Raw genomic sequence first — 14,999 nt, forward strand, 5'->3', positions numbered from 1 at the left:
AGCACGGGTTTATTTTGGTTTTTCCAAAGGTAAATATTTCCCTGTGTGAAAGGCCAGCCCTGCACCTGATGAATGCACTGCCCTCCCTGCAGTTCCATCCCACCTCCTTTAGCTGTAAGCCTGTACCAACACACCACACAGAAGGGAAGTGCCTGAAGAGCTTGGGGCTGTTCTAATTAACAACTGGCCATAGCACAAGTCTAAATGTTCACATTGTAAAGCCTTAATCTGAAACTGAGAAGCACAGATTGAAGAGCGTTTGATGGGTTTGTGATGTGCCACATCTGCTCATTGCATCGCTGTCCAATGGCCCAGGCAAAGGCAAGGACATTTTGGGTGATATAAAGCACTGAAGCAGTTGATTCAGGATGCAGTAACTGCCCCCAGTGCCATGCTGGGATCTGAACACGCTGCCACCTGCCCTCCAAACACCCCGGGTGCTGCTCCCCAGCTCCTCCTGTCCTGTCCTGCTCCCTCTCCACCCCCTGGCACTGCCCCAGAGCCCCCCCCGGCACGGGAGGGCCTCCCCAGGGCTGAGCAGAGCTATGAGGTGTATGAGGTGTATGAGGTGTGCCAGGTGTGCCCCAGCCACAGCCCTCACTCAGGTGCCAGGGGATGATAAAGGGCGGCAGCACAACCGTTTTCAGCCCCGGGGGTGCTCACACCACCCACACAAACCCAGGGAGAGACTCCACACCCTCCAGTCACTGCTCTCAGGCTTCACCTCCACGTGTGCTAAACCCTCTGCTGAACCAGAGCCACAGTTTAAAACATCACTGTTGGCTCCCCAATGCCTTAGTGGGATTTGTTCAGACAGGAAAACCTGTGCTCCAGGTCTCCAGAAAGCCCAACGATCCCCAGACTCCCTCCAACACATCCAAGGTAAGAGGTCTGCTGCTTTTTCTTTTCTGAGCATCCATCAACTACAAACAACCCTTCTGTATTCCCTGAAATAAATGTTATATAATATTTAGAGAAAGTAGAGGTCTTCAGGACAGCAGGTTTGATGAAGAATTAATATTGGTTCTGAAAAACCATGGGACCTCCTCAGGGCTCCTTCCTCCTCTGTGTCATACAGAGAGACTGGTCTTCCTTTTACCAACAAAGAATAGTTTGGGTTTATACCTAATTTGGGAAATAATTACACCCTGATTAAGTTATTCCTTAATTAGAGTAATAATATATCAGACTCACTGTCTCCCTCTCCTATATCACTCCAAGGGTAATCTCCCTACACACCCACCCCTTCCACTGGGACTAAGCCAGTTTCTCCCATCCTTTAAGCCACCTTCAAACAATGAAGCTTTTTGCATCTGTAAAATTATTCCACAAGTCCTTCAATGAAAAGGTCTCCTAGATTCCCCTTTTTTCCAGTTGAAATTTGTATTCCCAGCTATGCCCAACAAGAACGCTCTTCCCACCATCTCCACTTCCTATCTCCCAAATAATTTCAGGTGTTTATGCAATGCTTGCTGCACTCTCTAATCCCTTTCCATTTTGCCTGTGTTCCTCTGGTACAATCACAAACCAGCATAATCCAAACACCAACTTGCCAAGGCCAACACAGGATCGCTCCCTCCTGCCTCTGTTGTCGGCACCTTTTACTGTTGTGTCAGAGAATAATCAAACAATCAGAAGCAAAACCCCAACATCCTCTTTTCAGCCAGTTTAACTGCTGTCTCCTCAGTGGTTATTTACTAATTGCTTTATTATCACTGTCTGCAGAAACACGCTCAGGTTCTTCCAGGGCCTGAGTAGCACAAATCCTTACAGGTGCAGAGTAGAAACTATTTTTCTTATTTTCCCATTGCCTTGATCCAGGTAGCACAGGCCCAGGTCACAGCTTTATTTGAGAGGGATCCATTGAACATGATCCAGCATGTAAATCTAGTGAGGACAAAACCTAAGAGTATCCCTGTTCCCAGATCTGGGAACCTGGCCTCAAGCTGAGCTTGACTGGGCTTTTGTTGGGACTTTTGGTGGGTGGCTAAAACCTACTATTTATGAGTAGAATGAAAAGACCAAATGCACCAAGAAACTTTCCTACTTGGCTCTTTCCAGGCAGCCACTTCCTTCCAGTTTGACTGTGGACCAGCCCCCAGTTCAGAGCACTGCAGAAAGGTTCTGTGATTGGGATTGCTGCCACGAAGCCAAGCCCAGCCCCGAGGCGACAGGGCTGGCTTCACAACACAAACTGTCCATGAATAGGGCTTCTTGTGGGACTGCAGAATAATGCTTTATATCTGCCCTATCTGCAAGATGACATGAATCACTTTGCAAAGGAAAAAATTATTGCAGATACTAATGATATAAAAGGTTATTCTATAGGACACACAAGAAATCCTATTCATGCAAAGATTATGCAGGAGTTCAATAACTGAACAATGACAATCTGTTTGGATGGGGACCGTCAGCCAGTGCTTGACTGACTTGCAAACTGAAGTCTAGAAAAAGCTGCAGGACGTGGCTCTAGTGCCCCTGAAAGCCTCAAATTCAGCCAAAATCTTCTTGAACCCTTATCTTGAGCACTAGCAACAGAAATTAGAAACCACCAGAACACACAGCACGGAGCAAACCAGCCCTTCCCACAGCAGGACACGGCACAGGATCACTGGGCAACTGCTCGTGGCCGTGGAAGATCAACCTCCAGTTGGGTTCTCTTGCAAAAGGAAACAAAGACAGAACAACAGGTTTGCCTCTTGGACAGTCCCCAGCACAGTTTCAGAAGTGTCACCTCACCTCTGTAATCAGGTGTCAGGTATTAGCCTCTTAGAGGATCTCAGCGTGCCAAAAAACAAATTTTAAGTGCATGCTCTTATTTAGAAATGCTTGATTTTTGTTTAGGGTTTACTGAACAAAGCAGATTTGGGAGCAAACTATATTGATTCCAGAAGACAAATGTGGGCAAATAACAAAGCAATGCTTTCTTTCAAATGAATTTTTATGGCAAATCCACTTCCGCTGAATTAAGTGGAAATTTTACAACTAGACATTTAAGAAATGATTTTGAACCCCATCAAAGGAACTGATTTACAATTTGCTATCACTTGCACAATTAATTACCTTCCAAAATGAACAGAAGACTAAAAAAAGTAACATTTCTTCCTACACTGAAGTTCAGAGAAAAAAAATCTAACCATCTGAGTTGCTCCTCTGTTCTGTATTTCTTACATATTTACATACTTTGATGTTCTCAGTGGCAGCAGAACTTTTTTGTAGGTGGGACTTAGGTGGGAACTGCAGCTGTGCTAAACTTTACAACCCTTGTGACCAGCAGAAATTTGCTGCACGTGCCTACATTTCAGGTCCAGTAAAACACACCATTCCCAATTACACCTGTACAGTTTTGGGATCAGAGGGGCTGATACCACTGACACTGCTGAGGCAACCAGAGTTCAGTTCCAAGAGCTTTCAGCTCCAGTCTGTGCTTCAGAGACTGCAACAAACTGGGATGGCAACAAATCCTGCCTTGCCTCCTAACCCAGGTCAGAGGATGTGACTGCTCAGACTGAGCACTCCTGTTTGAACCAGAGGAACTCCTTCATATCCTCAAGTGCTTCAATATTTACCTACATGCACTCTAGAAAAGGGGTCATTATTTCCCATTTGAGTGTGTTCCACACCAGGTTCCAGCAAACAGCTATCCCACTTTCTGGTGCTAAATTAAAAGGGCTTTCAGGAAAACAAATCTCCTCACCTACAAGTACTGACACACTATAATCAAATCACCTCTTAGCCTTTAACAGAACTGCCAGGGAGAGTCTGGAAGAGAGATGTCTCCAGAGTCTTTGCTATAAGTTATTTTCTGAGTTCTGTGTGTAATTTGCTCCCGTTCTTACAAAAAACATAGAAGGGGTGAGATTCCTCTCCCTCACCCACACAGCAGTGAAGTGTTAGGTGCAGAGAGGCAGGCACCTCAAAAAGAAAAATCAACCACTGAACTTAAAAACCAATCTCATTTTGAGGTGACCAGTTACATCAGATGAATCCCATCCCTTAGGATGACACAAGAACAGGGGGAAAACTGTGTCTGTCTCTGACTGGCTAAATGCCAAGGCTCAAGGAACAGTATTAGAAAGACACACGATATTTCCTAGGAGTGCTCTCCTGGCCTCCAGCTGCTCACAGTTCTGGAGAACTGCACAGCTGGATGTGCTTTCTGAGCACTTACTAACCTTCAGAGGATTTCCCTCCTGTGTGCTTGAGCACCCCCCAGATTCAACAGAAATATTTTGCATCCAGAGAATCTTTTGAGGAGACATTCCAGCACCTACCACCCCTTTCAACTGTGTCGCTCACAAGCTCCAATGTCAGGATCTTTTCCTGAGAGAGAGCACAAACACTAGAGCTGCACTGCACATTGTCCACAGCATTCCTGAATTTACACAATTCCATGTCCCTCTGCCTCCTCTTTCCTGGGATTATTACAGCCCTCGCTTACCCAGCTGTTCATGTGCAGAAGCCACTTTGCACCTTGGATCATTTCCACTGCTGCTCTCATAAGCTTTTCTGGTTCAACTACACACTTTAAGACACAGGAACCCAAACTGGGCACAACACCCAGATCAGATGAGAACCACAAGCAGAAATTAATCTTTGAACTGCCTTTCAAAAGTCAGTATTATCCCTGTGCAGTGTTTCCCCTTCCAAGCCTCACTGTTTTCAGATAACACATTCTCAAATGTCTGCTGGCATAACCACCTGGGTTAATTCATACATTCTGTCTCTCTTCCTACCTGTCTTCCAAGAGGAAACAAAGCTACTATTGTCCTTTGGAAACTGTGCAGGGACCTGCTGAGAGAACACTCTGCAAGAGGAAGGTGCTCACTCTTAGAGACCAACATTTTCATACAGCCTCAGAAGAAGGGTTCAGAGATGGGCAACGACAATGATCCAAAGGTCTTGAACAGCTTGTCTGTGAGGAATGAGGGAGCAGGACCAGGCATCTCAGACTGGAAAAGAGTTGACTTTAGAAGAATACGACAATCTACAAAATCATGGGTGGCATGGAAAGGGTACAGGGGTCTGATTGTTCACCTTCTCCTCCAACATAACCACCAGGTGATCAATGCCACCAGAAGCAGGTTAAAACAGGCACACATGGAGCAAACCTGTGAAATGTCCCATCAAAGGATGACATGGACACAGAAAGGTTCTGGGAAACCAAGGGACCACATTTTAACACCTCCTCTGTCAAAAGCTACCACCTTTTGCATGGGCACCACTTGATACCCTTTAATTCTTGCTGTGTTGGGGTGACAAAATAAACAGGGAACAGGAATTACTTCATATCCCCGTGGTTGCAGATTGCTATCACAATCCCTCCTCTTATCATCCATGTATTTTCCAGGCTAAGCTCCAGTTTATTTGGTTACTGTTTTTACATAAGCTCTTCCATCAGGTGCTTTTCCCTGATCTTAACTACAACTCTTTGGAGAGGGGAGTGTGTCTGCCCCTAACTCTTGAAGGGGTATGTTATTCATCACACAAAACCATCATGGATTTACAGCATGGCATTCTGTTTTGCTCCCTCTCCTTTTCCTAGAGGATCTGTCATTTCTATTTGCCTTTTTTCTTTTTTTTGTCTGCTGCTGAGTTTCACCAAGTTTTATCTGCATGACTTAAAAGATCTCTTTCCTGAAGGGCACAGATTCCCATGAGCTCATCACTGCACAGACACAGTTGTTTATCCCTGTGCACATTATTTTATATCCACTGGTATCAAGTACCACTTGCCTACAACCAAGTATTGCAAGAACCTTCTGTAACTCCAGCCAGCTCTTGTTTCTGCTCCCTGAATTCCATGTTTTTCAGCATATACTGTCACTTCATTACTCAGCCTCTCTTCCAGGCCATTTATAACTATGCTGAAATCACAAGCCTGAACACAGATCCCCCTGGGATTGCAGTAGTGATCACTCTTCACTGGAACAGCTGACAGTCCTTCCCACACCTTTCCAGGTATTAATTACCGGAAAAGCTACGCTCCTATTCCACGGCAGTTCATTTCCTGTGAGAGGCATTAACAAAGTCCTTTGTTAACCTCTCCCTGAAAATCCAGAGACAGCAGAATTCTTGCTTGTTTGTCTCTTGTGCCTTCTTGTCAAAGAGCTTCAGACCATCGAACTTTACCAGCTGTAGCTGCACTTGAGCGTTCCCTCAGTGAACCGTGGGGGTCACTGCAAGGGGAGCACTTATCAAGCCAGGCTTCCAGACATGACCTTGAGAATCACCCGCCCTGACAGGGTGATTAACACTAACACTGCTCTGCAGTCAGTGTGGACTTGGAGAAGTCCAGTTTTACATTAGGAAATCTGTTGTGACAGATTCACCCTAAAAAAAAAATCCCCCAACACTAACTTAAATACAACCTCTCCAGCAGCAGTGTAAGGCAAGCCCAGCACTCAGATTTCGGCTAGTATCAATAATAATAGTCTGCACTGGCTTTTAAAAATAAACCTGGCACTAGACCTTAAACTATTGTTCTAAATTACTGACTAGCCATCAGTGAATGCAGTATTACTCAGTGTAATTCCTTCAGGTTAAGTCACAGGGTAATCCAATATTCCAGTGCCTCTGTCCTCTTCACAAACACCCCCACACGGGTCCTTGAACACAAGCACACCAGAACCCTGCTGTGCAGCACTGATGGATGGGCTGTGCAAAGCCTGTCATGGCAGAGGAGGTGGTTAATAATATCAAGAAAGATGTTATTTTCAGCTTTTCTGAAATACCTTTCTTCAACTTTCTATTTGCACAGTCTTGGAACTAAAACTGACCAGACAGGAATTTGTGCCCCATGAGACTGGTTTCCAGTTATACAGATGAGACACCAAGAGAGTAAAAGCTCACACAAGTTTTCCACATAATGCCAACCCATTATGCATAAATACTTTGCCAGCTAATAATTGTTCCAGCCCCGTGTCTGTGTAGAACCCCCGTTTAACCTCTCTCACTTAGCAGGCCCCCAGTACATTAACAAACATGAAGCTTAGCAAGGCATGAGTAAAAACAATGTTAAAGCCTGAGCTCTGCATCGCTGACAGAAAATGAGGTGACCAACTAGTAAAACACTGGGGGTGAACAAGCTCCAAAAGCACATAATTAGCAAGGCTCAGAGCAGAGGTCAGAAAGCCTGCTTGGTTAAGTAATGTGTCTCCTGGCTGTTTATAAACTTATATGGAAAGAGATAATTTCATATTAGCAAGATACATTTATTTTCCCTGGAATGGGTATTTAGTATTAACAGTATCCAATTGCTTTGCACAAATTACAGTCATTTTACTTAAGTGTTAAAACAACAAAGGAAGAGTTGTGTCCAAGACAGCATTCCCTCAGTCACTGACCTTGCTGATACTGAGGTTACAATCTACAGATTCCCTGAAACCATCTTAGGAAACTTACTTGGAAGTTCCATGTCCCCTGTAGCAAACTAGCCATGTGCTAGTGACCTGCAGAGGAAAATACATTCTTAATTTAATAACAACTAAACCAAAAAATTGTTTTCATTCACTGCCCATCTATTCAGAGCTCATGCATTTCTCATTGCTGTCCTATCCAACCTCTTCATGTCTTCTCTCTCACACTGCTCTTCGCTCACTCAGGTCCTCAAGCATTCAGGATTTGGGTCGAGTTCTCTTGGTCTAAGGTGACAGATCATTTCTCCAGGGTGGTTCCCAGCTGGAGCACCATAGCTCTTGCCTGGGTCAGCTCTGGCTGGGTGCTGCACTGCCATCTCTCCTCCAGGCACAATCCCAGGAGCAGGGAGCAGGCAGTCATTCCCTGCAGTCACACCTTCCACAAGCCCGTTCCTGCCAGGCTCCCTCTCGCACTGGGAAGAGGAGCAGCTGTTGAAATGTAACAAATTACACCAAAAGGTGCAGCATGTCCTGGCATCCAACGGGTCTGGCACTGCTACAGCTCCTTCTGCTGTGCCTTCCGTGAGCCGCCCCAGAGGCACAGACCGGGGAGATCAAAGCAACACAGCATTTAAGGGAGCACAACTTTTCTGCCCCCTTTCCTCTCCCAAGGAAAATTAAGGGTGTTTTAGCCTGTCGCCCCGGTAAGACAGAGGAAGTAATTTCCCCTGTATCTTTACTAACCCAGGGAGCTTTACAAAACAAACAAAATTTTCCATTTGTTTCTTTTCCACGTGTATTCAAACAGAACCAGGTTAAAAAGACAAGCGATACACACAGAAAAAACCAAACTGAAAACCAGATAAATGTAAAGACTCCCTTATTTTAGGTGAACAGCCAAGTCACATTCATGAAGCTGCATGTTCATTGAACAGTCATTGTTAACTAGCCTGTGTTTTACATGTGTGACCTCAGGTATTGCCTCCTGCATCCTATTCATACACTACTCTGCAATCAGAATTATTAATTTCTCCATCAGTAGAGTATTTACATGCTACTCAAACATCGACTTATTTTCCAGTGTTATCCTCATTTTACACTGCAAAGGGAATACATCAGGTGTTGGTGCTCAAGGCCTGATTTTCTAAAGTATTTGACACTACAGAGTGTTTCACATGGTCTAAGCAAAGCACCTGCTGAATCACAACTGCCCTGACAGTCGTACAGCAGAAATTCCACAAACCAGACCCAGGGACAGAAGCACCAGAGCAAATACAGCACTGAAGTCTGGTGGAAGAATCTTATCCCTTAATACACATGACAACAGTTCTTTATGACAGCACTTAACTAACTTAATTATGGATGAAATAATTCCCTTCCTCCCACAGTTCTACTTTACTGTCCGGTTTCTGACAGAATTGGAGCACAGAATCTAAGCTCTAATTTAGCCTTCAGAAAAGTTCAGTATAGCAGGAGAAAGCCTGGTCTTATGGGGAAGAACAGCACACAGGCATTTAAGTCAAATCAGTCTTGGAAAACATTTACACAACGAAGGCAAAGCAACCTCTGTCCTGCACCAGGAGGTACCAAGTTCAGAGTTACCTGCAGTCAGGTTTTCTGTGTAATTCAAGGGGGAACAAGTTCCCTCATGGAGAACTGTCCTCACTAAAACCAAAAAACAATCAACCAACCTTCACTCCACCCCTCAAAAGAAAGGGAAAACAAATTCCACTGTGCAGCATCATATTTATACCTGCAGGGCTACCAGCAGTGAGCGTCAGACCGCAGGGCTCCACCACAGAGCTTTCTGAGCTGCCTGAACCACATTATTCATCACCTGCTCCACAGGTTGCAGCTGAAGGAAATGAAGTAGATGCTTTTGCAGTGAATCTCTGCAGTGTTTGGCAGTCACACATTGGTCAGCTGTAATTTGAGGCACTTTGCCCGCAGCTACCTTTAACATTGCACCTCGGTGCAAGTTAACAGCACAAAATAATACGACACATGACAGTGGTTGCAAAGGTTTAGGTAATGGAAACTGGCCTTGTGCCAGCAGGGAACTTCGACTTTTCTCTTTCGTTTTATATTAAGGCAAATATAAATCAGTTGCAACTGACACACAGTGTTACCGTTTCAAGATATACAAACACCGGGGAAAAAAACAAGCAGCCCACCACTGTCTCTTGCTTCAACTTCTCAGTATGCAGCAGACATTAAATACATAATTTTACAGAACTAAAAGAAGTCTAACAGTACTGACCATCTCCTCAAAGTTCTTAGGAAAATAGCTTCTCCACACACAACCTGTGCGAGCAGATCTACCAAGTTTGGGAGATTCAGAAGGAATAATCAAGAGAAGAGGTGGCTATTTTCAGTAAGCGCTTGGAAGATTTATTTCCCGAAGCAGGCATCACACCATGTGGCCTAAAGGCATGAGACCACCACCAAGGAAAATGTACCCAGCCTTGCAGGCAGCACTTCAATAGCAAACAGCTTGGGGACTACCTGCCTCTTGGATCCTTCCCTAGCCTGCGTTTACTGGGAAGATGGGAGCACAAAACAGCACATCTCCCAAGGTTTCTTTCTTCAGCATGAAAAACAGAGGTAATATAATTAGTCCGAAGCTTAAAAATATTTACGTTACTCGAGACCAGTGGAGTCTGATAACCTGCAGAGAGAATTACTCCAGCAGGAACACCTTCATAAATCATTCCATTTGTTACTCAATCTCAGTTTTACAAGTTTATGGTCAAATTAATCTTGAATTCATCTGCCCGTGAAACAGGGAGTCTTGCAGCCAAAGCTGTTCCCTTTCCTGCTCATGAAGAAAAACTTGGAGGGAAAAAAATTAAACCCTGCTTTCATGCCCACATAGTCATTCACAACTGCACTGAGGACAATCGCAGGTCCAGCTCCCAGGAGCGGTCACAAAACCAGCGCAGCCTGAGGAGGGGCGATCCTTCACCGGCGTTACCTCCGGCGACACAGCCACCGGCACCGCGGGACACGCGGGGCTGGGAACACGCTGTGCTCAAAAGCCGCTGCGCCTCAGCCCTCGGGGAAAACTCTCCCGGGACCGTTCCCAGCCCCGGCCTCTCCACCCGGCGGAGCGCCGGGGGCTGCGGGCAGAGCGGCACCGCCTCACGGGGGTCCCGGCACCGCCGCGCCCGCAGCCCCCCGGGACACCCCGGCAATCCCCCAGGGACACCCCGGCAATCCCCCAGGGACACCGCGACGGACTCTCAGGGACACCGCGATGGACCCTCCCGAGACACGGCGACAGACCTCCGGGGACACCCCGACGGACCCTCCCAGGACGCCGCGACAGACCTCCGGGGACACGGCGACGGACCCTCGGGGACACTGAGACGGACCCTCAGGGACACTGAGACGGACCCTCAGGGACACCGCGACGGACCCCAAGGGACACCCCGAGAGCCGCTCCCGGACTCGGCAGCGCCACTCCCGCGCCGGCTCCTCACCGACCGACACCGCCCCGGGGCCCCCCGCGCGGGCCCTGAGGGGACCCCGACCCACCACCGCCCCTCCGCCCCGACCCCCGCTCCTCCTCCCCGACCCCCCGGGACCCTGACCCCCCGCCCCGGGCCCTCCGGTACCCGCGGCGGCAGCGCCCCGTCCCGTCCCATGCCGAGCCGAGCCGCCGCTCCCGCCGCTGGGCGCGCTCCGCCGCCCGCTCCGGCCGCCCCTTCCGCACGGCCGGGCCCGCCCAGAGCCGCGGAGCGGGAGCGGGAGGAGGAGGAGGAGCAGGAGCTGGGGGAGAAGGAGGAGGAGGAGGAGGGGGTCCCGCCTCAGCGAGCCCCCGGCTCCCTCTCTCCCTCACCGCCAGTCCCCCGCCTCAGCCCCGGCCTGCGGTTCGCCAGCCACCGCGGACGGTGGTTTTTATTTTCCCCTCATGAAATCCACGAACGATTATAGAATCGTAGAATCGTCAAGGTTGGAAGAGACCTTCATGAGCATCCAGTCCAACCATCAGCCCAGCACTGCCACCGTAACCCCCAACCCACATCGCCCAGCACCGGATCCAGACGCCTCTTTAACACCCGCAGGGATGGTGACTCCACCGCTCCCTGGGCAGCCCACTCCAATGCCTGACCATCCTAACAGGGAACATTTTTTTTCTAATACTTTACTGAGTCCCCCCTGTCTCAGCTTGAGGCCATTTCCTCTGGCCCTCTCCCTGCAGGCACGGCAGAAGGGACGGACGCCCACCTCAGCACACCGTGCTGTCAGGGAGCTGAGGTCACCCCTGAGCCTCCTCCAGACTGAACAGCCCCAGCTCCCTCGGCTGCTCCTCATAAGACTTGTTTTCCCTTCCACAAGCCTTGCTGCCCTTCACTGGATGGGCTCCAGCCCCTCAGCATCCTTTTTGAAGTGAGGGGCCCAGAGCTGAATGCAGGACTGGTGCAAGTTTACTGAGGGTCACTTCATCTCTTTTGCTCCAGCAGGTTTCCAGCCCTCATGGGCCATCAGTGGTGCCCTCTGGCAAAGCAGCTTCCTCAGGGAAAAGGTACAAATAAGAGGGAGAAGAGCTCTGTTGGTGCAGCTGCAGCGCCAGCGCCTCAGCCCAAAGCAGGCCCTTTGTTGGCAGTGTGTGTTCCTGCATTGCAGATTGGATCGTGTTGCATTTATCAGACACCATCTGTGGAGGAGGCACCCAGAGATACCTGAACGCTGCTGCAGGTGAGCCCTGTGATATTCAGGCCAACCTCGTGGAGCCTTTTCCTCAGAGAGCTCCCAGCTTGTCTGGCTGCAGCAGCCTCTCCCTTCAGTCACACACACACACTGACCTGCCACCCCACATGCCCTCATGGGGCATCTCAAAATCTCAGCTGGAACACTTGCACCTCCATTATATCTCCCTCTCCTTCACAAACACTGTCTCCCAGCACTTCTCCTTGTACCTCCCTTGTCCCACACTGTCCCTCCCCAAAAGTCAAATACTGATGCCTCCCTTTTGCTGTACCTCTTCATTTTAGGATCGTTTAATGTGCTAGAAAACTTTTAGTACATTCTAAAAACACCAGAAAACACCTGACATAAAAGTCTTCAAAAGCTCCTCTCATTCCATTCTCAGAGGATGAGGGAAACAACCCTGTCATCCACAGCCCCTTAGAATGCTTTTCATTCTTCCTCATTTCCCTGGAGAGGAAAACTGAACTACTTCAATGGCATTAAATTATCACAGTTGACTCAGGAAAAAAACATTACTCACTGGTCATTGTAGGCAGGCAACAGCCAAAAGGGCAAATACCTCCTACCCAAGCAATGCACTGACCTGAGCCTGTTTTGTGGGACTCCTCCCTTCTTGGCCTCCCAGTTCCTTCCCCTGCCGTGCAGGACAGGATGTGCACTTGGTCACTTTGGAGAAGTGCAGGTGCTCTGCTGCAGGACTGGACACCCAGGCACGAGACACATGCACGAGCACATCAGGGCAGGGGACTGCAGAGCCAAACACCAATCAGTCATGCGGTGGAAGAGAGCTGTGCTTCAGTCACATGGGCTTTTAAACAGTCCTGAAGGGCTGAACAAAATCACAATAACATAGTTAAGCATTAACTTGCTGCGACTTACCCTGTAAATAGTAGTATGGCTGATTCCCTTTGTGCTCTGGAAAGGACAGAGCAGTTTTGCTCAGTGAACACTGAGTTAAATTAAGGATGTTGAGATGCAACACGAGTAGTGTACAAATACAAAAATGCTACAATATAAAAGACCCTTATAGGCTTTATTGTGCACCAGTTCACTTGGGATAAGGAGCACATGGAGTATGAGAAATTAGCCTGAGCTAACAAACTCAGGACTTACAGTATCAGTTTACCTTGCCTGGCTGGGGATGCATTTGGGTAGGCAGGAGTCTCAGGAAGGCCCTTGAGCTGCTGTATCCTGGGTAAGGTGTTATCTTCCAGAGACTCACAGACCTTTTCTGTCTTTCACCTCTTCCTTTCAGGAAGTCTGAGACATAGCAAATGTGAGGGACTGCTGTTCTTCCCCAGGGAGCTGGAAATCTTTCCCAGGAGATGCATTGGACTGGCTGAGTTCTCACACTACGCCCAGGTGGGTCTCGGCAAGGTTATGAAAGAGCCAAAAGCACCCAGAATGCTCCCGTATGTGCTTTTCCCTTAGAGACTTTTGGGGTTTGAAAGGCAGAGGAACTTTCCCCTTCACTTCAGCTGAGCTTGGATGAGCCCCAAAGAACACAGAGTAACCCAACATTGTGAAATTATGAAATGTAGGAGACAACACTCATATTTTCTTAGTATCAAAAGAGAGGCCATTATATAATATTTGCTACAGTGGGGGAACAGGAATGTCTGCTTGGTTCCATGATTACAGGGGAGGCAGTAGCAAGTTAATGCTTAACTATGTCCTTGCGATTTTGTTCAATCCCTCAAAGATTTAAAAAAAACCCCAAACCAGTCTTGGAGTGGAATCTTGAAGTGGAAAAAGTCCGGAGCGGTTTTATTACGTGACACACAGATACCACCCTGTGATCCAATGCACTGCCCTGCACAAGGAGAAATCAGCACTCTCCAAAGAGGGAGCCTGTCAGTCTGTGAGGAAAAGGGGAGATGCCTGATTGCTCACCCTGCCTCCTACGCCCTTGCCCTGGTGAAGTCACTGGCTGTTCCTGTCCTTGGGTGCCGCGAAGTTCCAAGAAGCCCGTGCTTGGCTCTGCCAAAGCCACGCCTGCCTGATGCTGAGCTGGCAGGGCCAAGCACTGCAGGGATGGTGAATCCCTTGCAAACACCAACTGGGCCTTTACTGGCACAAATGCCAGGTGGGAGCTGGCACAGCCACTGCTCATGCTGCTCTGCTGCTGCTCCACTGAAACTCTGCTTGTGGTCTCTGAGCCCTGCGATGAGACTGAAGCTCCTGCTGGTTGCTGTGGGGCAGTGCCTGGTGGGTGCTGTAGGGCCATGGGAGCTGGGCAGCTCCCCTTGTGCAGCCCCTGTACCTCTGCAGGGGCTCCTGCCCACTGCCAAGGGCACCAGAGGTCTGTACAACCCCCCGGTGTGTGTGAGATGGGCCATTTTTAATTGGTTAATGGACCGTCGGGCTCATCACCGTGCTCAGGGTGAAGGTCCCACCTGCCAGTCACAGAAATCAACGAGGTTGGAAAAGACCTCTGAAACCACCAAGTCCATCCTGTGCCCTTGTCCCCCAGCCCAGAGCACTGAGTGCCACGTCCAGCCGTTCCTTGGACACCTCCAGGGACAGGGACTCCACCACCTCCCCGGGCAGCCCCTTCCAATGCCTGACTACCCTCTTTCTGTGAAGAAAGTGCCACAGAACGGATAAGGCTGGAAAGGACCAGCAGAAGTCACCGGGCAGGGCCCCCTAGAGCCCGGGGCACCCGGTCATGAAGGGGCTGGCCCAGAGAGCCGCGGTTGGGTCTCCCCGGGGGCAGTGGCTCCGGGGGCGGCGTCTCCCCCGCTCCGTTATGCCCCCACCCTTCGTTGTGTCTCCCTGGGGGCGGTGGTTCCCCCTGTTCCATTGTGTCCCCCCCGTTCCACTGTGTCCCCCCCGTCCCATGGTGTCCCCCCGCCCCGCCGTGTCCCTCCCGTTCCATGGTGTCCCCCCGCCCCGCCGTGTCCCCCCCGTTCCACGATGTCCCCCCGT

The 14,999-nt window shown here is 49.0% G+C and overlaps 1 protein-coding gene across 2 annotated transcripts in view; it reads right to left on the bottom strand.

Annotated features, from left to right (window-relative positions):
* PPP2R3A (protein phosphatase 2 regulatory subunit B''alpha) overlaps nt 1–13,336 on the bottom strand; it is a 52,480-nt gene extending 39,144 nt beyond the window's left edge. Inside the window, exons 1-2 of one of the 2 annotated variants that reach the window (XM_027703928.1) lie at nt 13,198–13,336; nt 12,655–12,900 (exon numbers count right to left, since the gene is read on the bottom strand). The gene's annotated coding sequence lies outside the window, so the exon portion shown is untranslated. Of the gene's footprint in view, nt 1–10,975; nt 11,041–12,654; nt 12,901–13,197 lie in introns of those variants that run through there. The other variant, XM_027703929.1, reaches the window with a different exon arrangement.
* Nucleotides 13,337–14,999: the final 1,663 nt, after the last annotated feature.

This window comes from Neopelma chrysocephalum, unplaced genomic scaffold (assembly GCF_003984885.1).
Source record: "Neopelma chrysocephalum unplaced genomic scaffold, ASM398488v2 Primary Assembly neopelma1_252, whole genome shotgun sequence".
In the NCBI taxonomy this organism is placed as follows: domain Eukaryota; kingdom Metazoa; phylum Chordata; class Aves; order Passeriformes; family Pipridae; genus Neopelma; species Neopelma chrysocephalum.